Raw genomic sequence first — 20663 nt, forward strand, 5'->3', positions numbered from 1 at the left:
CTAACCCTAACCCTAACCCTAACCCTAACCCTAACCCTAACCCTAACCCTAACCCTAACCCTAACCCTAACCCTAACCCTAACCCTAACCCTAACCCTAACCCTAAACCCTAACCCTAACCCTAACCCTAACCCTAACCCTAACCCTAACCCTAACCCTAACCCTAACCCTAACCCTAACCCTAACCCTAACCCTAACCCTAACCCTAACCCTAACCTAACCCTAACCCTAACCCTAACCCTAACCCTAACCCTAACCCTAACCCTAACCCTAACCCTAACCCTAACCCTAACCCTAACCCTAACCCTAACCCTAACCCTAACCCTAACCCTAACCCTAACCCTAACCCTAACCCTAACCCTAACCCTAACCCTAACCCTAACCCTAACCCTAACCCTAACCCTAACCCTAACCCTAACCCTAACCCTAACCCTAACCCTAACCCTAACCCTAACCCTAACCCTAACCCTAACCCTAACCCTAACCCTAACCCTAACCCTAACCCTAACCCTAACCCTAACCCTAACCCTAACCCTAACCCTAACCCTAACCCTAACCCTAACCCTAACCTAACCCTAACCCTAACCCTAACCCTAAATATATAAGTAAAACCCTAAATATATAAGTAAAACCCTAAATATATAAGTAAAACCCTAAATATATAAGTAAAACCCTAAATATATAAGTAAAACCCTAAATATATAAGTAAAACCCTAAATATATAAGTAAAACCCTAAATATATAAGTAAAACCCTAAATATATAAGTAAAACCCTAAATATATAAGTAAAACCCTAAATATATAAGTAAAACCCTAAATATATAAGTAAAACCCTAAATATATAAGTAAAACCCTAAATATATAAGTAAAACCCTAAATATATAAGTAAAACCCTAAATATATAAGTAAAACCCTAAATATATAAGTAAAACCCTAAATATATAAGTAAAACCCTAAATATATAAGTAAAACCCTAAATATATAAGTAAAACCCTAAATATATAAGTAAAACCCTAAATATATAAGTAAAACCCTAAATATATAAGTAAAACCCTAAATATATAAGTAAAACCCTAAATATATAAGTAAAACCCTAAATATATAAGTAAAACCCTAAATATATAAGTAAAACCCTAAATATATAAGTAAAACCCTAAATATATAAGTAAAACCCTAAATATATAAGTAAAACCCTAAATATATAAGTAAAACCCTAAATATATAAGTAAAACCCTAAATATATAAGTAAAACCCTAAATATATAAGTAAAACCCTAAATATATAAGTAAAACCCTAAATATATAAGTAAAACCCTAAATATATAAGTAAAACCCTAAATATATAAGTAAAACCCTAAATATATAAGTAAAACCCTAAATATATAAGTAAAACCCTAAATATATAAGTAAAACCCTAAATATATAAGTAAAACCCTAAATATATAAGTAAAACCCTAAATATATAAGTAAAACCCTAAATATATAAGTAAAACCCTAAATATATAAGTAAAACCCTAAATATATAAGTAAAACCCTAAATATATAAGTAAAACCCTAAATATATAAGTAAAACCCTAAATATATAAGTAAAACCCTAAATATATAAGTAAAACCCTAAATATATAAGTAAAACCCTAAATATATAAGTAAAACCCTAAATATATAAGTAAAACCCTAAATATATAAGTAAAACCCTAAATATATAAGTAAAACCCTAAATATATAAGTAAAACCCTAAATATATAAGTAAAACCCTAAATATATAAGAGCCTTACCGACTCTGCCAACACACTGACTTCACTCGCTACTTGACCACATACACTAACTGCAGTCTAAGTTCACTAACAACTTCTACTCGCAACCTGAACTCAACAACAACCTGATCTGCTACAATAACACCCTGATCTACTTTGCTTACAGCCCTTCTAATTCTACCACCCCGCACACTTACCTGTCACACTTACCTGTCACACTTACCTGTCACACTTACCTTAGAGCGTGCTCCAATATTCGGTGGTGACAATACAAGACACAGCACACAGTGTTTGTTTATTTAATTCTGTACATTACAGCTCTATTTCCACAAGACGCAGCTCATACAACCATACAAACACAGTACAGCAACAACTGCGAGTTGACAAGCACAGTGTGCATACAGATACTTAATACAAGGCACAACACATCTTACAATCACAACATCCACATATTCGGTCCATGGCGCAGCATCAACATACTCAGTACAATACACAACCCAGTTTACAGACACAACACCTGCATATTCAATACATGGCACAATGGAATTCACAATCACAACATCCATACATACAGTACAGTGACCAACTCGGTTCACAGGCGCAGCATCCTCATGTTGGTACGTTGCGCAGCGCAGTTTACAGGTGGGGCATCCACATATTCCATACAGTGCGTGGAGTACAGCTGTAAGCAAAGCAAAGCTACACACAATTTGGTTGGTACAAAATAACAGCACAGCGCTGAAAACAGCGTAACTCTCATAATGGCCGCAAGGGGGCGCAAGTCTCAGAGTGGCCGCAAGGGGGCGCAAGTCTCAGAGTGGCCGCAAATGGACACAAGTCTCAAAGTGGCCGGGAAGCAACTAGGCTCCTCCAGACCGTGGGCGTTGGTTCCGGGGCTGGGTCCGCCCTAACTAACAAACAAATGGGCTCGCCCAGCCCCGGAAGCAAGACCAATTTAAAGCCAATTTGGCTGATATAATTTGGAAAAAGCCAATTTGATTGAATTAATTTGATATCAAAACTAAAGCCAATTTGGTTGAATTTATTTGATAACAAAATTAAAGCCAATTGGGTTGAGGTTAATTGATTGCAAAACTAAAGCCAATGTGGCTGAGTCAAAATCACTGCACAGCGCTAAAACCAGCGCAACTCTCGTAATGGCCGCAAGGGGGCGCAAGTCTCAGAGTGGCCGCAAATGGACACGAGTCTCAAAGTGGCCGGGAAGCAACTAGGCTCCTCCAGGCCGTGGGCGTTGGTTCCGGGGCTGGGTCCGCCCTAACTAACAAACAAATGGGCTCGCCCAGCCCCGGAAGCAAGACTAATTTAAAGCCAATTTGGCTGATATAATTTGGAAAAAGCCAATTTGATTGAATTAATTTGATAACAAAATTAAAGCCAATTTGGTTGAATTAAATTGATTGCAAAGCTAAAGCCAATTAGGTTGAATTAAATTGATTGCAAAGCTAAAGCCAATTGGTTTGAGATGAAAGGACAACAAAGCTGAAGCCAATGTGGCTCAGTCAAAATCACTGCACAGCGCTAAAACCAGCGCAAGTCTCAGAGTGGCCGCAAATGGGCACAAGTCTCAAAGTGGCCGGGAAGCAACTGGGCTCCTCCAGGCCGTGGGCGTTGGTTCCGGGGCTGGGTCCGCCCTAACAAACAAACAAATGGGCTCGCCCAGCCCCGGAAGCAAGACCAATTTAAAGCCAATTTGGCTGATATAATTTGGATGAATTTAATTAATTTTTTATCAAAGCCAATTTGATTGAGGTAAATTGATTTCAAACCAAAAGCCAATTTGGTTGAATCAAAATCACTAAACAGCGCTAAAACCAGCGCAACTCTCGTAATGGCCGCAAGGGGGCGCAAGTCTCAGAGTGGCCGCAAATGGGCACGAGTCTCAAAGTGGCCGGGAAGCAACTTGGCTTCTCCAGGCCGTGGGCGTTGGTTCCGGGGCTGGGTCCGCCCTAACAAACAAACAAATGGGCTCGCCCAGCCCCGGAAGCAAGACTAATTTAAAGCCAATTTGGCTGATATAATTTGGAAAAAGCCAATTTGGTTGAATTAATTTGATATCAAAATTAAAGCCAATTTGGTTGAATTAAAATGATTGCAAAGCTAAAGCCAATTGGTTTGAGGTTAATTGATTGCAAAGCTAAAGCCAATGTGGCTGAGTCAAAATCACTGCACAGCGCTAAAACCAGCGCAAGTCTCAGAGTGGCCGCAAATGGGCACGAGTCTCAAAGTGGCCGGGAAGCAACTTGGCTCCTCCAGGCCGTGGGCGTTGGTTCCGGGGCTGGGTCCGCCCTAACTAACAAACAAATGGGCTCGCCCAGCCCCGGAAGCAAGACTAATTTAAAGCCAATTTGGCTGATATAATTTGGAAAAAGCCAATTTGATTGAATTAATTTGATTGCAAAATTAAAGCCAATTTGGTTGAATTAATTTGATTGCAAAGCTAAAGCCAATTGGATTGAGGTTAATTGATTGCAAAGCTAAAGCCAATGTGGCTGAGTCAAAATCACTGCACGGCGCTAAAACCAGCGCAAGTCTCAGAGTGGCCGCAAATGGGCACGAGTCTCAAAGTGGCCGGGAAGCAACTCGGCTTCTCCAGGCCGTGGGCGTTGGTTCCGGGGCTGGGTCCGCCCTAACTAACAAACAAATGGGCTCGCCCAGCCCCGGAAGCAAGACTAATTTAAAGCCAATTTGGCTGATATAATTTGGAAAAAGCCAATTTGGTTGAATTAATTTGATATCAAAATTAAAGCCAATTAGTTTAAGATTGAATGACAGCAAAGCTAAAGCCAATTAGTTTAAGATTAGCTTTGGAGTCATTTAAAGCCAATTAGTTTTAGATTAAATGATTGCAAAGCTGAAGCCAATTTGGTTAAAGTTAAATAACTGTAAAGCTAAAGCCAATTAGTTTAAGATTGAATGACAGCAAAGCTAAAGCCAATTAGTTTAAGATTAGCTTTGGAGTCATTTAAAGCCAGTTAGTTTAAGATTAAATGATAGCAAAGCTAAAGCCAATTTGATTAAGTTAAATGATTACAAAGCTAAAGCCAATTTGATTAAGGTTAAATAATTGCAAAGCTAAAACCAATTAATTTTAGATTAAATGATTGCAAAGCTAAAAGCAATTTTATTAAACATTGAATGATTGCAAAGCTAAATTTGGTTAAAGTTAAATAAATGTAAAACTACAAGCAATTACTATAAGATTAACAGATTGCAAAGCAAAAAACCAATTTACTTGTAGTTACGTGACTACAAAGCAAAACCTAATGTGGGTAAAGTGAATTGATTCCTAACATAAAACTAATTGGATTAAATTAAAGTGATTGAATGCAAAGCTAAATCCAATTTGGGTGAAGTGAATTGAATGCAAAGCTAAAGCCAATTGTAGTAAAGTGAATTGAATGCAAACCTAAAGTCAATATGGGTGAAGTGAATTGATTGCTAAGCTAAAACTAATTAGGTTAAGTCTGTGTAAAGCTAAAATAGGACTGTAAATCCTACTGTGTGCAGCTGATGTAGTATCGTAATGGCTCATCTGGCCTCCAAAAACTTTATTAAACGCCAACATCGCAGCATGGAGTGCTGCGTCACGAGGAAGCACCCGACAGCCGGGGAACAGAAGGGCCCTAAGGAAGAAAATGGCAAAGTTAGATCGTGGGCTGAAGCCAATGGAACAAACTATTAGCAATACATTAAGATTTAGAGACACATTGCAAAGTAGATTCAGAGTTAATCTCTACATTTAAAACCAATATCTGTACAGTGACAATAACGATTAACACCATGTATCAGGCTAACAAATTAGGGTTGGGGTGAATGTATAAAGGTCACATATATTACCCTTATATTCACAATTAGCAAAACAAAAAGCAAAGACAAAAGAAAAGGCAAAAGCCCAAGAGAAGACAACACCAAAGGCAAACATGACACAAAGGCGTGCACAAAACCCAAGGGGAAGCTGACGCACAGATCAGACCTGAGACAAGGCTGCAGGCAACACTGAAACAGAGACCAAACTGAACAAAGCAAGGAAGGGTAACATAGGGGGCAAAGCCCAAAAAAGGCTGCATGAAACTCCAAAAAGGAGCTAAAAGGATGAGAGAACAAGGCAGCAAATGCCAAAATGAAGGACAAGGCCCTACAAAATGATGCAGGCAACTCCAAAATGGAGGCCTGCACCCAAGAGAACGATGCAAAAAACGCCAAAATGCAGAACAAGGCCCTACAAAATGATGCAGTGAACGGTGAAAAGGAGGGCGAAGCCCAAGAGAACGACTTAATGAATGCCAAAAGGCATGGCAAGGCCCTACAGAATGATGCAAGGAACGCCAAAATGCAGGGCAAAGCCCGAGAGAATGCCGCGAACGCCGAAATAGAGCGCGAGAAAACGGTGCAGGCAATGCCAAAATGAAGGGCAAAGCACAAGAAAATGATGCAAACAATGCCAAAATGGAAGGCAAGGCACAAGAAAATGATGTGGGCAATGGCAAAATGGAGGGCAAGGACAACACTGCAAGAAACAGCTGGGAAACAGCACAGATCAAACACAAAGACAACACAGCACGACAAAAACAGACAGACCATAAAACACCTCGAAGTGCAGAAATAAGCTCTGAAACTCTACCTTAAGTCGCAATATGGAACAGATAAAAAACAGGCAGTGTGTGCTGCCCTTACCTGCTGCGCTGATAGTTACCACTCAGCAAAGCTGGTTCTGCAGTGTTCCGGACAATGCAGGTTTCTATTCCTCGCTGTTCTCATCAGGAGCTGCACATCTCTCAGGGCTCTAATTAGGGATACAATTAACGCCATTAGGGATACAATTAACGCCATTAGGGATACAATTAATGCTATTTATATGTTTAAATTTGCACTAAGTTTAACAATTTTATTCCACACTATGATTACAATGAAAGTAACATTCACATACAACACAAGGCATCAATTTTTATGGCTACTTTAGCTTAAGAGGCATCTTTAATATTGTGTTAACAATTATATTTACAAAACGTTACAGGTTACTATAATTACCACTAGAGCCCCCATTAAAATAGGGAAACGGATAACAATTAACAAGAACGCCATAAGCCAGGAAATCCCAGAGAGACAAAGGCAAATTCAAGCAGAAAGCAGACAAAAAAAACCCCAAAAAAGCAAAACAGAGCAAGCAGCCAACAGTAAGGCAAAAACAAGAGAAAAGGCAAGGGAAAGCCAAAGCAAAAGCAAGGGCAAAGAGAGTGTGGTAGGTCATAGAAAAAACAAAGGCCAAAGGAAAGGCAGCATAGGAGGCCAAGACAAGAACAAAGGGAACGCTAAAACAGAGGGCAAAGCCCTAATGAACGCTGCAGAAAACTGCAAAACAAAGGGCGAGGCCCAAAAGGGCGCTGCAGGGAACATCAAGATACATGGCAACGCCCAAGAAAATGCTGCAAGGAACATCAAGATGGATGGCAAAGTCCAAAAGAACGCTGCAGGGAACATCAAGATGGAGGGCAAGGCCAAAGACAATGCTGCAATGAACGCTGACATGGAAGGCGAGGTCCAAGAGAACAGCGCAGGGAACATCAAGATGGATGGTAAGGCCCAAAAGGGCACTGCAAGGAACATTAACATGGGGGCAAGGCCCAAAAGGGCACTGAAGGGAACATTGAAATGCAAGGCATGGCCCGAGAGAACATTGCAAAGATCATCAAGATGGAGGGCAAAGCAGCAGAGGAAATTACTTGGAACTCCAATACGGAATGAAAGGCTGAAGGGAATGCTGCGGTGAGCACCAAAAAGAACACCAAAGCCCATAGAATGCTGAACAGAACAGCAAAAGTGAGAGCAAAGAAAACACTGCATCAAAACCCAAAACAACAGCAAAGAGCAAAGGCAAGAAAAAAGGCAAAAGGAGAAAAGCACACAGCCCATAAGACACCCAAAAGTGCAAAAATAAGCTCTGGAACTCTACCTTAAGTCACAATATGGAACAGATAAAACACAGTCAGTGTGTGCTGCTCTTACCTGCTGGGCTGAGAGTTACCACTCAGCAAAGCTGGTTCTGCGGGGTTCCAGGCAATGCAGGTTTCTGTTCCTCGCTGTTCTCATCGGGAGCCGCGCATCTCTTGGGGCTCTGCTGGCACCTGTTGGACACAATAAGGCAATGAAGGCACTGCCCACATCTGCAGGTACCACACTGTGAACATTACACTAACTGTGATGGAAGGGAGCAGTAGGATAGAATTAATGCTATTAGGGATAGAAGTAATGCTATTTCTAAGGTTAAAGGTGCAGTTACTTTACAAGTGGTATTTTGCACTAGGATTAGAATTAAGGTTACTTAAACAAAAACAAAGGGTTCTACTTACTGATACTCTGCAGACAAGTGCAATTATCACTAGAGCTCCCACTAAGGTGCAGCTTCAGGTCAACATTAACATGAACGCTGCCTCCCAGCAAATCCCAGAGAGCCAAAGGCAAATTGAAGCAGAACACCCACAGAAAGCCCCAAAAAAGAAAAGCAAAGCAAGCAGCCAACAGTAACACAAGGGCAAAAACAAGAGAACAGCCAAGGGAAAGCACAAGTGAAAGGCAGGGCAAAGAGAGCGTGGTATGAAACACCAAGAACAGAGGCCAAAGGGAAGGCAGCGCAGGAGGCCAAATGGAAACACCAAAAGAACACTGCAGGAACACTAAACAGGGGGGCACGGCTCAAGAGAACATTGCAGGGAACATCAAGATGGAATGCAAGGCCCAAAAGGGCACTACAGGGATCATCAAGATGGGGACAAGGCCCAAAAGGGCACTGCAAGAAGCATAAATGTGGGGACAAGGCCCAAAAGGGCACTGCAAGAAGCATAAACGTGGGGACAAGGCCCAAAAGGGCACTGCAAGAAACACTAAAACAGAGCACAAGGCCCAAAAGGGCACTGCAAAGAACACTAAAACAGAGCACAAGGCCCAAAAGGGCACTGCAAAGAACACTAAAACAGAGCACAAGGCCCAAAAGGGCACTGCAAAGAACACTAAAACAGAGCACAAGGCCCAAAAGGGCACTGCAAAGAACACTAAAACAGAGCACAAGGCCCAAAAGGGCACTGCAAAGAACACTAAAACAGAGCACAAGGCCCAAAAGGGCACTGCAAGAAGCATAAACGTGGGGACAAGGCCCAAAAGGGCACTGCAAGAAGCATAAACGTGGGGACAAGGCCCAAAAGGGCACTGCAAGAAGCATAAACGTGGGGACAAGGCCCAAAAGGGCACTGCAAGAAACACTGAGATGGAGGGCATGGCCCATGAGAACGCTGCAGTGAACAATATAATGGGATGTAAGGCACCAAAGAAAGCTGCAAGACACTCCTATATGGGAGGGAAGGCCCAAAAGAAAACAGGAGAGAACACCAAAACAGAAAACAAACCCAACAGAATGCTGAACAGAACAGCAAAACTGAAAGCAAAGAAAACACTGCAGGAAATGCCTGGGCAGTGACAGAAAACAGGGGCAAAGAGAATGAAGAAGGACAAGAGCAGACAGCCCATAGGGCACTGAAGCACAGAAATGAGCTCTGAAACATTACCTCGAATCACAATAAGGAACAGATCCAACACAGTCAGTGTGTGCTGCTCTTACCTGCTGGGATGAGAGTTACCGCTCAGCAAAGTTGGTTCTGCGGGGTTCCAGGCAATGCAGGTTTCTGTTCCTCGCTGTTCTCATCGGGAGCCACACATCTCTTGGGGCTCTGCTGGCACCTGTTGGACACAACACAGCAATGAAGGCGCTGCCCACATCTGCAGGTACCACACTGTGAATAATGCTGCTTATCTGCAGCAATAGGGCTGGGAACACACAAATTCCCATCCCGCTCTCCAAAGGAAGCAGATTCCAGACACAAATGCTGCTCCTTCTACCCATCCTTAAACGCAGCCAAGAGCCCCAAAAAAGGGAAATCTAAAACCCAGTAATAAAGAAGGAATTTCTTACCGCACTGCAAAGCCCAACACTCACTGTACAGCCCAAAGGAAAGGATCTCCAAGCAGAGACACAGCCCATATGGTATCCAGCAAGAAACAGCAACCACTCATTGGAATGCTCTCTTGGAGGCACCGCAAGGAGCTGATGCTGCCCCCTGCTCTGCACAGCCCTTAAATGTGGCTCAAGGAGGGGGGTGGAGCCAGGCTGGGCCCAATCAGCTTCCAGCCCTGAACTGCTCCCACCTGTGCTCACTGGCTGCCCACACCCCCCAGCAGGTAAACAATCAGGCTGTTACGTAACAGCTGCAATCAATACTAAAGACAAAAACAAAGTCATAACCAGCCAACAATCACATCTACCTGTAAAGAAAGGGGGGTGCATCAGTAGATGAGAAATGACGGCACATGGATTCCGTCAGGGGGGTGACATGCGGGTGATGCAGGGGGTGATGCGGGGGGCGATGCCGGGGGGGACGTTGGGGTGCTGCAATAGAAATGCTGAGTCATGCGGGAAGCCATGATTGGGGGCGGACACGGCAGCACAGCACAGATGCAGGCAATGCACCTGATTGGCTGCAGGGCGGACCCTGGCTCCGCCCTCCTCTCAATCCTCATATAAGGGCTGCCAGTGGAAGGGAGGAGGTTTTTGCTGCAGCTCCTTCTGCCGGAAGCTCTGCCCACATTGAGGAGCTCCTCTTCTCTGTTCTGCCTTCGTAGCTGCTGTGTGTGACCGTTACCTGCCGTGCTGTGCTCCAGGACTGTGCTTCTCTGCCAGCGCTGCTGCATTGCCTGTTCTATTACTGCACTACAGCAGGTAAGGCCTTGCTCTAAGACTGCACTGATGGTGTGGGGTGAGAATGTGGGGCAGAGACAATGTGGAGGATGATGTGAGTGAGTGACGCTGTGGGGTAATGAGGGAAAATGAGATGGTGGAGTGATGTTGACTTAGTGTTGGAAGGCCAGCAAGGAGTGAGCCAGAGGGGGGGACTTTGCTGCACTGACCCAGAGGGGTGATGTTCCTGAAGTGACCCATAAGGCTGATAGGGCCACCATAGGGCCACCATAGGGCTGTAATGCTGTGCTGATGCTGTAGATAAATAGCAGGCATGGGAAGTTGGAGCTGTCGCTGGGACGTGACACTGAGCTGATGTTTGGCACTGAAGCTGTGTGTAGATCTGGAGGCATCGTTGGTGTTACACAGCAAGGAGCTGTGCTCAATTGACGCTGTAAGGGACGCTGTGTGGCAATGCTGAGAGATCATGGAGGGGGAATCGGGTACAGAGTTAGTAGAGAATTAGAACAAGGGAATGATTACGGTCAGAGGCAGAGAATGATGACAATGAGAGGCAGCGAAATAGAAGAGAAACGAGGCAGAGAATTGCTAGAATGAGTGAGGGAGAACAACTGCCCCTGGTGGCAAGGAATGGTTGGACAAGGAGAGGAAAGAATGGTAGGAAAGAATAGGATCCCCTAAGACCCCATAGGGCCCCATTAAACCCCATAGAGAGCCCCGAGAAGCCCCAAATGATATCATAAGACCCCATACGCCCACATTAGACCCCATAGATACCCCACATAGGCCCCATAGGATCCCATAAGACTCCGTAAGCCCCATTAAACCTTATAGAGACCGTATAGGACATTGACAGCAGCAATCTGAATCTCCCTTTGCTTTGCAGCCCTATTAACAGCAATGGGAGCAACAACCTGGTGGACACCACGCAGAACTGCAATGGAGGAGCAACAGCAGCAATAAAGAACTGAATGGAGCCACGGGGGAACAGAAACGAACTTGGGGGGCAGAATATGATGGCTGGACTTGGGGGCAGAATGTGATGGCGGCACTTATGGGGCGCAACATATAGGCTGGACTTGGGGGGCAGAGTATGATGGCAGCACTTATGGGGTGCGACGCTTAGGATGGACTTGGGGGGCAGAAGAGGATGGCAGCACTTAGGGGTCTCAACGCATAGGCTGTACTTGGGGGGCAGAAGAGGATGGCAGCACTTAGGGGTCTCAATGCTTAGGCTGTACTTGGGGGGCAGAAAAGATGGCGGCATTTGGGGGTGCGGCGCATAGGCTGTACTTGGGGGGCTCAATGCATAGGCTGTACTTGGGGGGCAGAAGAGGATGGCAGCACTTAGGGGCGCGACGCATAGGCTGTACTTGGGGGGCAGAAAGAGATGGTTGTACTTGGGGGCGCGACGCATAGGCTGTACTTGGGGGGCTCAATGCATAGGCTGTACTCGGGGGGTTCGATGCATAGGCTGTGCTTGGGGGTGCGATGCATAGGCTGTGCTTGGGGGTGCGATGCATAGGCTGTACTTGGGGGTTCGATGCATAGGCTGTACTTGGGGGTGCGATGCATAGGCTGTACTTGGGGGTGCGATGCATAGGCTGTGCTTGGGGGGCTCAATGCATAGGCTGTACTTGGTGGGCAGAAGAGAATGGCAGCACTTAGGGAGCGCGATGCTTAGGCTGTACTTGGGGGGCAAAAAAGATGGCTGTACTTGGGGGGCAGAAGATGATGGCAGCACTTATGGGGTGCGACGCTTAGGCTGTACTTGGGGGGCAGAAAAAGATGGCGGCACTTGGGGGGCATGACGCTCAGGCTGTACTTGGGGGGCAAAAGATGATGGCTGTACTTAGGGGACGCAACGCTTAGGCTGTACTTGGGGGTCAGAAAAAGATGGCGGCATTTGGGGGTGCGGTGCATAGTCCTGCAGGCAATAAGATGATCCTGCAGCCAATCGGTGACTGGTGTTTCACTGTGCACACAGATGCGGAGCTGACACACATGGATGTGGAGCGGCAACAATCTGGACTCAGAAGAGGAATCCAACGTGCAGGGCGGATTAATAAAGGCTACAGCACTGCAATAGGAACAAGAGGATGGGTACGGGGGGTGAGGAGAGAATAATTACACACACAGATACACACACACAGATATACACACACACCCTTTTCTTGCCCCCCACCCAAATTAAACCCCCTTTTACTGCCCCAACCCCCATTAAATGCCCTTTTCTTCCCCGCACCCCAATTAAACCCCTTTTTCATGCCCCCCACCCATATTAAACCCCTTGATCATGACCCCCACCCCAATTAAAGCCCTTTCTCATGCCCCCCACCCATATTAAACCCCTTGATCATGACCCCCACCCCAATTAAAGCCCTTTCTCATGCCCCCCACCCATATTAAACCCCTTTATCATGCCCCCCACCAATATTAAACCCCTTTATCATGCCCCCCACCCATATTAAATCCATTTATCATGCCCCCCACCCATATAAAAACCATTAATCATGACCCCACCCATGTTAAACCCCTTTATCATGCCCCCCACCCATGTAAAGCCCCTTTATCATGCCCCCCACCCCCATTAAACCCCTTTATCATGCCCCCCACCCATGTTATACCCCTTTATCATGCCCCCCACCCATGTTAAACCCCTTTATCATGCCCCCCACCCATGTTAAAACCCTTTATCATGCCCCCCACCCCCATTAAACCCCTTTATCATGCCCCCCACCCAAGTTAAACCCCTTTATCATGCCCCCCACCCATATTAAACCAATTTTTCATGCCCCCCACCCATATTAAACCCCTTGATCATGACCCCCACCCCAATTAAAGCCCTTTATCATGCCCCCCACCCATATTAAACCCCTTTATCATGCCCCCCACCCATATTAAACCCCTTTATCATTTCCCCCACCCATATTAAATCCATTTATCATGCCCCCCACCCATATGAAAACCATTTATCATGCCCCCCACCCATGTTAAACCCCTTTATCATGCCCCCCACCCATGTTAAACCCCTTTATCATGCCCCCCACCCATGTTAAACCCCTTTATCATGCCCCCCACCCATGTTAAACCCCTTTATCATGCCCCCCACCCCCATTAAACCCCTTTATCATGCCCCCCACCCATGTTATACCCCTTTATCATGCCCCCCACCCATGTTAAACCCCTTTATCATGCGCCCCACCCATGTTAAACCCCTTTAACATGCCCCCCACCCCCATTAAACCCCTTTATCATGCCCCCCACCCATGTTAAACCCCTTTATCATGCCCCCCACCCATGTTAAACCCCTTTATCATGCCCCCCACCCAAGTTAAACCCCTTTATCATGCCCCCACCCATATTAAACCCCTTTATCATGCCACCCACCCATATTAAATCCATTTATCATGCCCCCCACCCATATTAAAACCATTAATCATGCCCCCCATTCACGTTAAACCCCTTTATCATGCCCCCCACCCCCGTTAAACCCATTTATCATGCCCCCCACCCATGTAAAACCCCTTTATCATGCCCCCCACCCATGTTAAACCCCTTTATCATGCCCCCCACCCATGTTAAACCGCTTTATCATGCCCCCCACTTATGTTAAACCCCTTTATCATGCTCCCCACCCAAGTTAAACCCCTTTATCATGCCCCCCACCCATGTTAAACCTTTTTATCATGACCCGCACCCCAATTAAACCCATTTCTCATGCCCCCCACCCATGTTAAACCCCTTTATCATGCCCCCCACCCATGTTAAACCCCTTTCTCATGCCCCCCACCCATGTTAAACCCCTTTATCATGCCCCCCACCCCCGTTAAACCCCTTAATCATGCCCCCCACCCCCGTTAAACCCCTTTATCATGCCCCCCACCCATGTTAAACCCCTTTATCATGCCCCCCACCCCCTTTAAACCCCTTTATCATGCCCCCCACCCATGTTAAACCCCTTTATCATGCCCCCCACCCCCGTTAAACCCCTTTATCATGACCCCCACCCCCGTTAAACCCCTTTATCATGCCCCCCACCCATGTTAAACCCCTTTATCATGCCCCCCACCCATTTTAAACCACTTTCTCATGACCCCCACCCATGTTAAACCCCTTTATCATGCCCCCCACCCCCGTTAAACCCCTTTATCATGCCCCCCACCCCCGTTAAACCCCTTTATCATGCCCCCCACCCATGTTAAACCCCTTTATCATGCCCTCGACCTCCGTTAAACCCCATTATCATGTCCCCACCCATGTTAAACCCTTTTATCATGCCCCCCACCCATGTTAAACCCCTTTATCATGCCACCACCCATGTTAAACCCTTTTATCATGCCCCCCACCCATGTTAAACCCCTTTATCATGCAACCCACCCATGTTAAACCCCTTTATCATGCCCCCCACCCATGTTAAACCCCTTTATCATGCCCCCCACCCATGTTAAACCCCTTTATCATGCCCCCCACCCCCGTTAAACCCCTTTATCATGCCCCCCACCCATGTTAAACCCCTTTATCATGCCCCCCACCCCCGTTAAACCCCTTTATCATGCCCCCCACCCCCGTTAAACCCCTTTATCATGCCCCCCACCCATGTTGAACCCCTTTATCATGCCCCCCACCCATTTTAAACCCCTTTATCAAGCCCCCCACCCATGTTAAACCCCTTTATCATGTCCCCACCCATGTTAAACCCCTTTATCATGCCCCCCACCCCTGTTAAACCCCTTTATCATGCCCCCCACCCCGGTTAAACCCCTTTATCATGACCCCCACCCTTTTTAAACCCGTTTATCAGGCCCCCCACCCCCGTTAAACCCCTTTATCATGCCCCCCACCCATGTTAAACCCCTTTATCATGCCCCCCACCCATGTTAAACCCCTTTATCATGCCCCCCACCCATGTTAAACCCCTTTATCATGCCCCCCACCCATGTTAAACCCCATTATCATGCCCCCCGCCCCCGTTAAACCCCTTTATCATGCCCCCCACCCATGTTAAACCCCTTTATCATGCACCCCACCCCCGTTAAACCCCTTTATCATGCCCCCCACCCCCGTTAAACCCCTTTATCATGCCCCCCACCTATGTTAAACCCCTTTATCATGCCCCCCACCTATGTTAAACCCCATTATCATGCCCCCCACCCATGTTAAACCCCTTTATCATGATCCCCACCCAATTTAAACCCCTTTATCATGCCCCCCACCCCCGTTAAACCCCTTTATCATGCCCCCCACCCCCGTCAAACCCCTTTATCATGCCCCCCACCCCCGTTAAACCCCTTTATCATGCCCCCCACCCCCGTTAAACCCCTTTATCATGCCCCCCACCCATGTTAAACCCCTTTATCATGCCCCCCACCCCCGCTAAATCCCTTTATCATGCCCCCCACCCCCGTTAAACCCCTTTATCATGCCCCCCACCCCCGTTAAACCCCTTTATCATGCCCCCCACCCCCGTAAAACCCCTTTATCATGCCCCCCACCCCCGTTAAACCGATTTATCATGCCCCCCACCCCCGTTAAACCCCTTTATCATACCCCCACCCCCGTTAAACCCCTTTATCATGCCCCCCACCCATGTTAAACACCTTTTTCATGACCCCCACCCCCGTTAAACCCCTTTATCATGCCCCCCACCCATGTTAAACCCCTTTATCATGCCCCCCACCCATGTTAAACCCCTTTATCATGCCCCCCACCCATGTTAAACCCCTTTATCATGCCCCCCACCCCCGTTAAACCCCTTTATCATGCCCCCCACCCATGTTAAACCCTTTTATCATGCCCCCCACCCATGTTAAACCCCTTTATCATGCCCCCCACCCCCGTTAAACCCCTTTATCATGACCCCCACCCTTTTTAAACCCGTTTATCAGGCCCCCCACCCCCGTTAAACCCCTTTATCATGCCCCCCACCCATGTTAAACCCCATTCTCATGCCCCCCACCCACGTTAAACCCCTTTATCATGCCCCCCACCCCCGTTAAACCCCTTTATCATGCCCCCCACCCATGTTAAACCCCTTTATCATGCCCCCCACCCATGTTAAACCCCTTTATCATGCCCCCCGCCCCCGTTAAACCCCTTTATCATGCCCCCCACCCCCGTTAAACCCCTTTATCATGCCCCCCACCCATGTTAAACCCCTTTATCATGCCCCCCACCCCCGTTAAACCCCTTTATCATGCCCCCCACCCATGTTAAACCCGTTTATCATGCCCCCCACCCATGTTAAACCCCTTTATCATGCCCCCCACCCCCGCTAAACCCGTCTATCATGCCCCCCACCCCCGTTAAACCCCTTTATCATGCCCCCCACCCCCGCTAAACCCGTCTATCATGCCCCCCACCCCCGTTAAACCCCTTTATCATGCCCCCCACCCATGTTAAACCCCTTTATCATGCCCCCCACCCCCGCTAAACCCCTTTATCATGCCCCCCACCCCCGCTAAACCCCTTTATCATGCCCCCCACCCCCGTTAAACCCCTTTATCATGCCCCCCACCCCCGTTAAACCCCTTTATCATGCCCCCCACCCCCGTTAAACCCCTTTATCATGCCCCCCACCCCCGTTAAACCACTTTATCATGCCCCCCACCCCCGTTAAACCACTTTATCATGCCCCCCACCCCCGTTAAACCCATTTATCATGCCCCCACCCCCGTTAAACCCCTTTATCATACCCCCACCCCCGTTAAACCCCTTTATCATGCCCCCCACCCATGTTAAACCCTTTTATCATGACCCCCACCCATTTTAAACCCCTTTCTCATGACCCCCACCCATGTTAAACCCCTTTATCATGCCCCCCACCCCCGTTAAACCCCTTTATCATGCCCCCCACCCATGTTAAACCCCTTTATCATGCCCCCCACCCCCGTTAAACCCCTTTATCATGCCCCCCATCCATGTTAAACCCCTTTATCATGCCCCCCACCCCTGTTAAACCCCTTTATCATGCCCCCCACCCCCGTTAAACCCCTTTATCATGACCCCCACCCTTTTTAAACCCGTTTATCAGGCCCCCCACCCCCGTTAAACCCATTTATCATGACCCCGACCCATGTTAAACCCCTTTATCATGCCCCCCACCCCCGTTAAACCCCTTTATCATGCCCCCCACCTATGTTAAACCCCTTTATCATGCCCCCCACCCATGTTAAACCCCTTTATCATGCTCCCCACCCAATTTAAACCCCTTTATCATGCCCCCCACCCCCGTTAAACCCCTTTATCATGCCCCCCACCCTTGTCAAACTCCTTTATCATGCCCCCCACCCCCGTTAAACCCCTTTATCATGCCCCCCACCCCCGCTAAACCCGGCTATCATGCCCCCCGCCCCCGTTAAACCCCTTTATCATGCCCGCCACCCATGTTAAACCCCTTTATCATGCCCCCACCCCCGCTAAATCCCTTTATCATGCCCCCCACCCATGTTAAACCCCTTTCTCATGCCCCCCACCCCCGTTAAACCCCTTTATCATGCCCCCCACCCCCGTTAAACCCCTTTATCATGCCCCCCACCCCCATTAAACCCATTTATCATGCCCCCCACCCCCGTTAAACCCCTTTATCATACCCCCACCCCCGTTAAACCCCTTTATCATGCCCCCCACCCATGTTAAACCCCTTTATCATGCCCTCCACCTCCGTTAAACCCCATTATCATGCCCCCCACCCATGTTAAACCCCATTATCATGCCCCGCACCCCAATTAAACCCCTTTATCATGCCCCCCACCCATTTTAAACCCCTTTATCATGCCCCCCACCCATGTTAAACCCCTTTATCATGCCCCCCACCCATGTTAAACCCCTTTATCATGCCCCACACCCATGTTAAACCCCTTTATCATGCCCCCCACCCATGTTAAACCCCTTTATCATGCCCCCCACCCCCGTTAAACCCATTTATCATGACCCCCACCCTTTTTAAACCCGTTTATCAGGCCCCACACCCCCGTTAAACCCCTTTATCATGCCCCCCACCCATGTTATACCCCTTTATCATGCCCCCCGCCCCCGTTAAACCCCTTTATCATGCCCCCCGCCCCCGTTAAACCCCTTTATCATGCCCCCCACCCATGTTAAACCCCTTTATCATGCCCCCCACCCATGTTAAACCCCTTTATCATGCCCCCCACCCATGTTAAAACCTTTTATCATGCCCCCCACCCATGTTAAACCCCTTTATCATGCCCCCCACCCATTTTAAACCACTTTCTCATGACCCCCACCCATGTTAAACCCCTTTATCATGCCCCCCACCCATGTTAAACCCCTTTATCATGCCCCCCACCCCCGTTAAACCCCTTTATCATGCCCCCCACCCATGTTAAACCCCTTTATCATGCCCCCCACCCATGTTAAACCCCTTTATCATGCCCCCCACCCATGTTAAACCCCTTTATCATGCCCCCCACCCCCGTTAAACCCCATTATCATGCCCCCCACCCCCGTCAAACCCCTTTATCATGCCCCCCACCCCCGTTAAACCCCTTTATCATGCCCCCCACCCATGTTGAACCCCTTTATCATGCCCCCCACCCATTTTAAACCCCTTTATCAGGCCCCCCACCCATGTTAAACCCCTTTATCATGTCCCCACCCATGTTAAACCCCTTTATCATGCCCCCCACCCATGTTAAACCCCTTTATCATGCCACCCACCCATGTTAAACCCCATTATCATGACCCGCACCCCAATTAAACCCCTTTATCATGCCCCCCACCCATGTTAAACCCCTTTATCATGCCCCCCACCCATGTTAAACCCCTTTATCATGCCCCCCACCCATGTTAAACCCCTTTATCATGCCCCCCACCCATGTTAAACCCCTTTATCATGCCCCCCACCCATGTTAAACCCCTTTATCATGCCCCCCACCCTTGTTAAACCCCTTTATCATGATCCCCACCCCCGTTAAACCCCTTAATCATGCCCCCCACCCCCGTTAAACCCCTTTATCATGCCCCCCAACCATGTTAAACCCCATTATCATGCCCCCCACCTATGTTAAACCCCTTTATCATGCCCCCCACCCATGTTAAACCCCTTTATCATGATCCCCACCCCCGTTAAAACCCTTTATCATGCCCCCCACCCATGTTAAACCCCTTCATCATACCCCCACCCCCGTTAAACCCCTTTATCATGCCCCCCACCCATGTTAAACCCCTTTATCATGCCCCCCACCCCCGTTAAACCCCTTTATCATGACCCCCACCCATGTTAATCCCCTTTATCATGCCCCCCACCCATGTTAAACCCCTTTATCATGCCCCCCACCCATTTTAAACCACTTTCTCATGACCCCCACCCATGTTAAACCCCTTTATCGTGCCCCCCACCCATGTTAAACCCCTTTATCATGCACCCCACCCCCGTTAAACCCATTTATCATGCCCCCCACCCCCGTTAAACCCCTTTATCATGACCCCCACCCATGTTAAACCCCTTTATCATGCCCTCCACCTACGTTAAACCCCATTATCATGCCCCCCACCCATGTTAAACCCCTTTATCATGCCCCCCCACCCCCGTTAAACCCCATTATCATGTCCCCCACCAATGTTAAACCCTTTTATCATGCCCCCCACCCATGTTAAACCCCATTATCATGTCCCCCACCCATGTTAAACCCTTTTATCATGTCCCCCACCCATGTTAAACCCCATTCTCATGCCCCCCACCCCCGTTAAACCCATTTATCATGCCCCCCACCCATGTTAAACCCCTTTATCATGCCCCCCACCCCCGTTAAACCCCTTTATCATGCCCCCCACCCATGTTAAACCCCATTATCATGCCCCCCGCCCCCGTTAAACCCCTTTATCATGCCCCCCACCCCCGTTAAACCCCTTTATCATGCCCCCCACCCCCGTCAAACCCCTTTATCATGCCCCCCACCCCCGTTAAACCCCTTTATCATGCCCCCCACCCCCGCTAAACCCGGCTATCATGCCCCCCACCCCCGTTAAACCCCTTTATCATGCCCCCCACCCATGTTAAACCCCTTTATCATGCCCCCCACCCCCGCTAAATCCCTTTATCATGCCCCCCACCCCCGCTAAACCCCTTTATCATGCCCCCCACTTATGTTAAACCAATTTATCATGCCCCCCACCCCCGTT

General features: G+C 47.8%; 1 long non-coding RNA gene across 1 annotated transcript; it reads right to left on the reverse strand.

The window, feature by feature from the left end:
- Window positions 1–5122: 5122 nt before the first annotated feature.
- LOC140265007 (uncharacterized) lies at window positions 5123–9872 on the reverse strand. The gene is made up of 5 exons (XR_011906193.1): window positions 9735–9872; window positions 9384–9502; window positions 7778–7896; window positions 6449–6557; window positions 5123–5397 (listed from the first exon to the last, which is right to left on the reverse strand). It is a non-coding gene; the product is annotated as an uncharacterized lncRNA (long non-coding RNA).
- Window positions 9873–20663: the final 10791 nt, after the last annotated feature.

Source organism: Excalfactoria chinensis, unplaced genomic scaffold, assembly GCF_039878825.1.
Source record: "Excalfactoria chinensis isolate bCotChi1 unplaced genomic scaffold, bCotChi1.hap2 Scaffold_386, whole genome shotgun sequence".
Lineage (NCBI taxonomy): Eukaryota > Metazoa > Chordata > Aves > Galliformes > Phasianidae > Excalfactoria > Excalfactoria chinensis.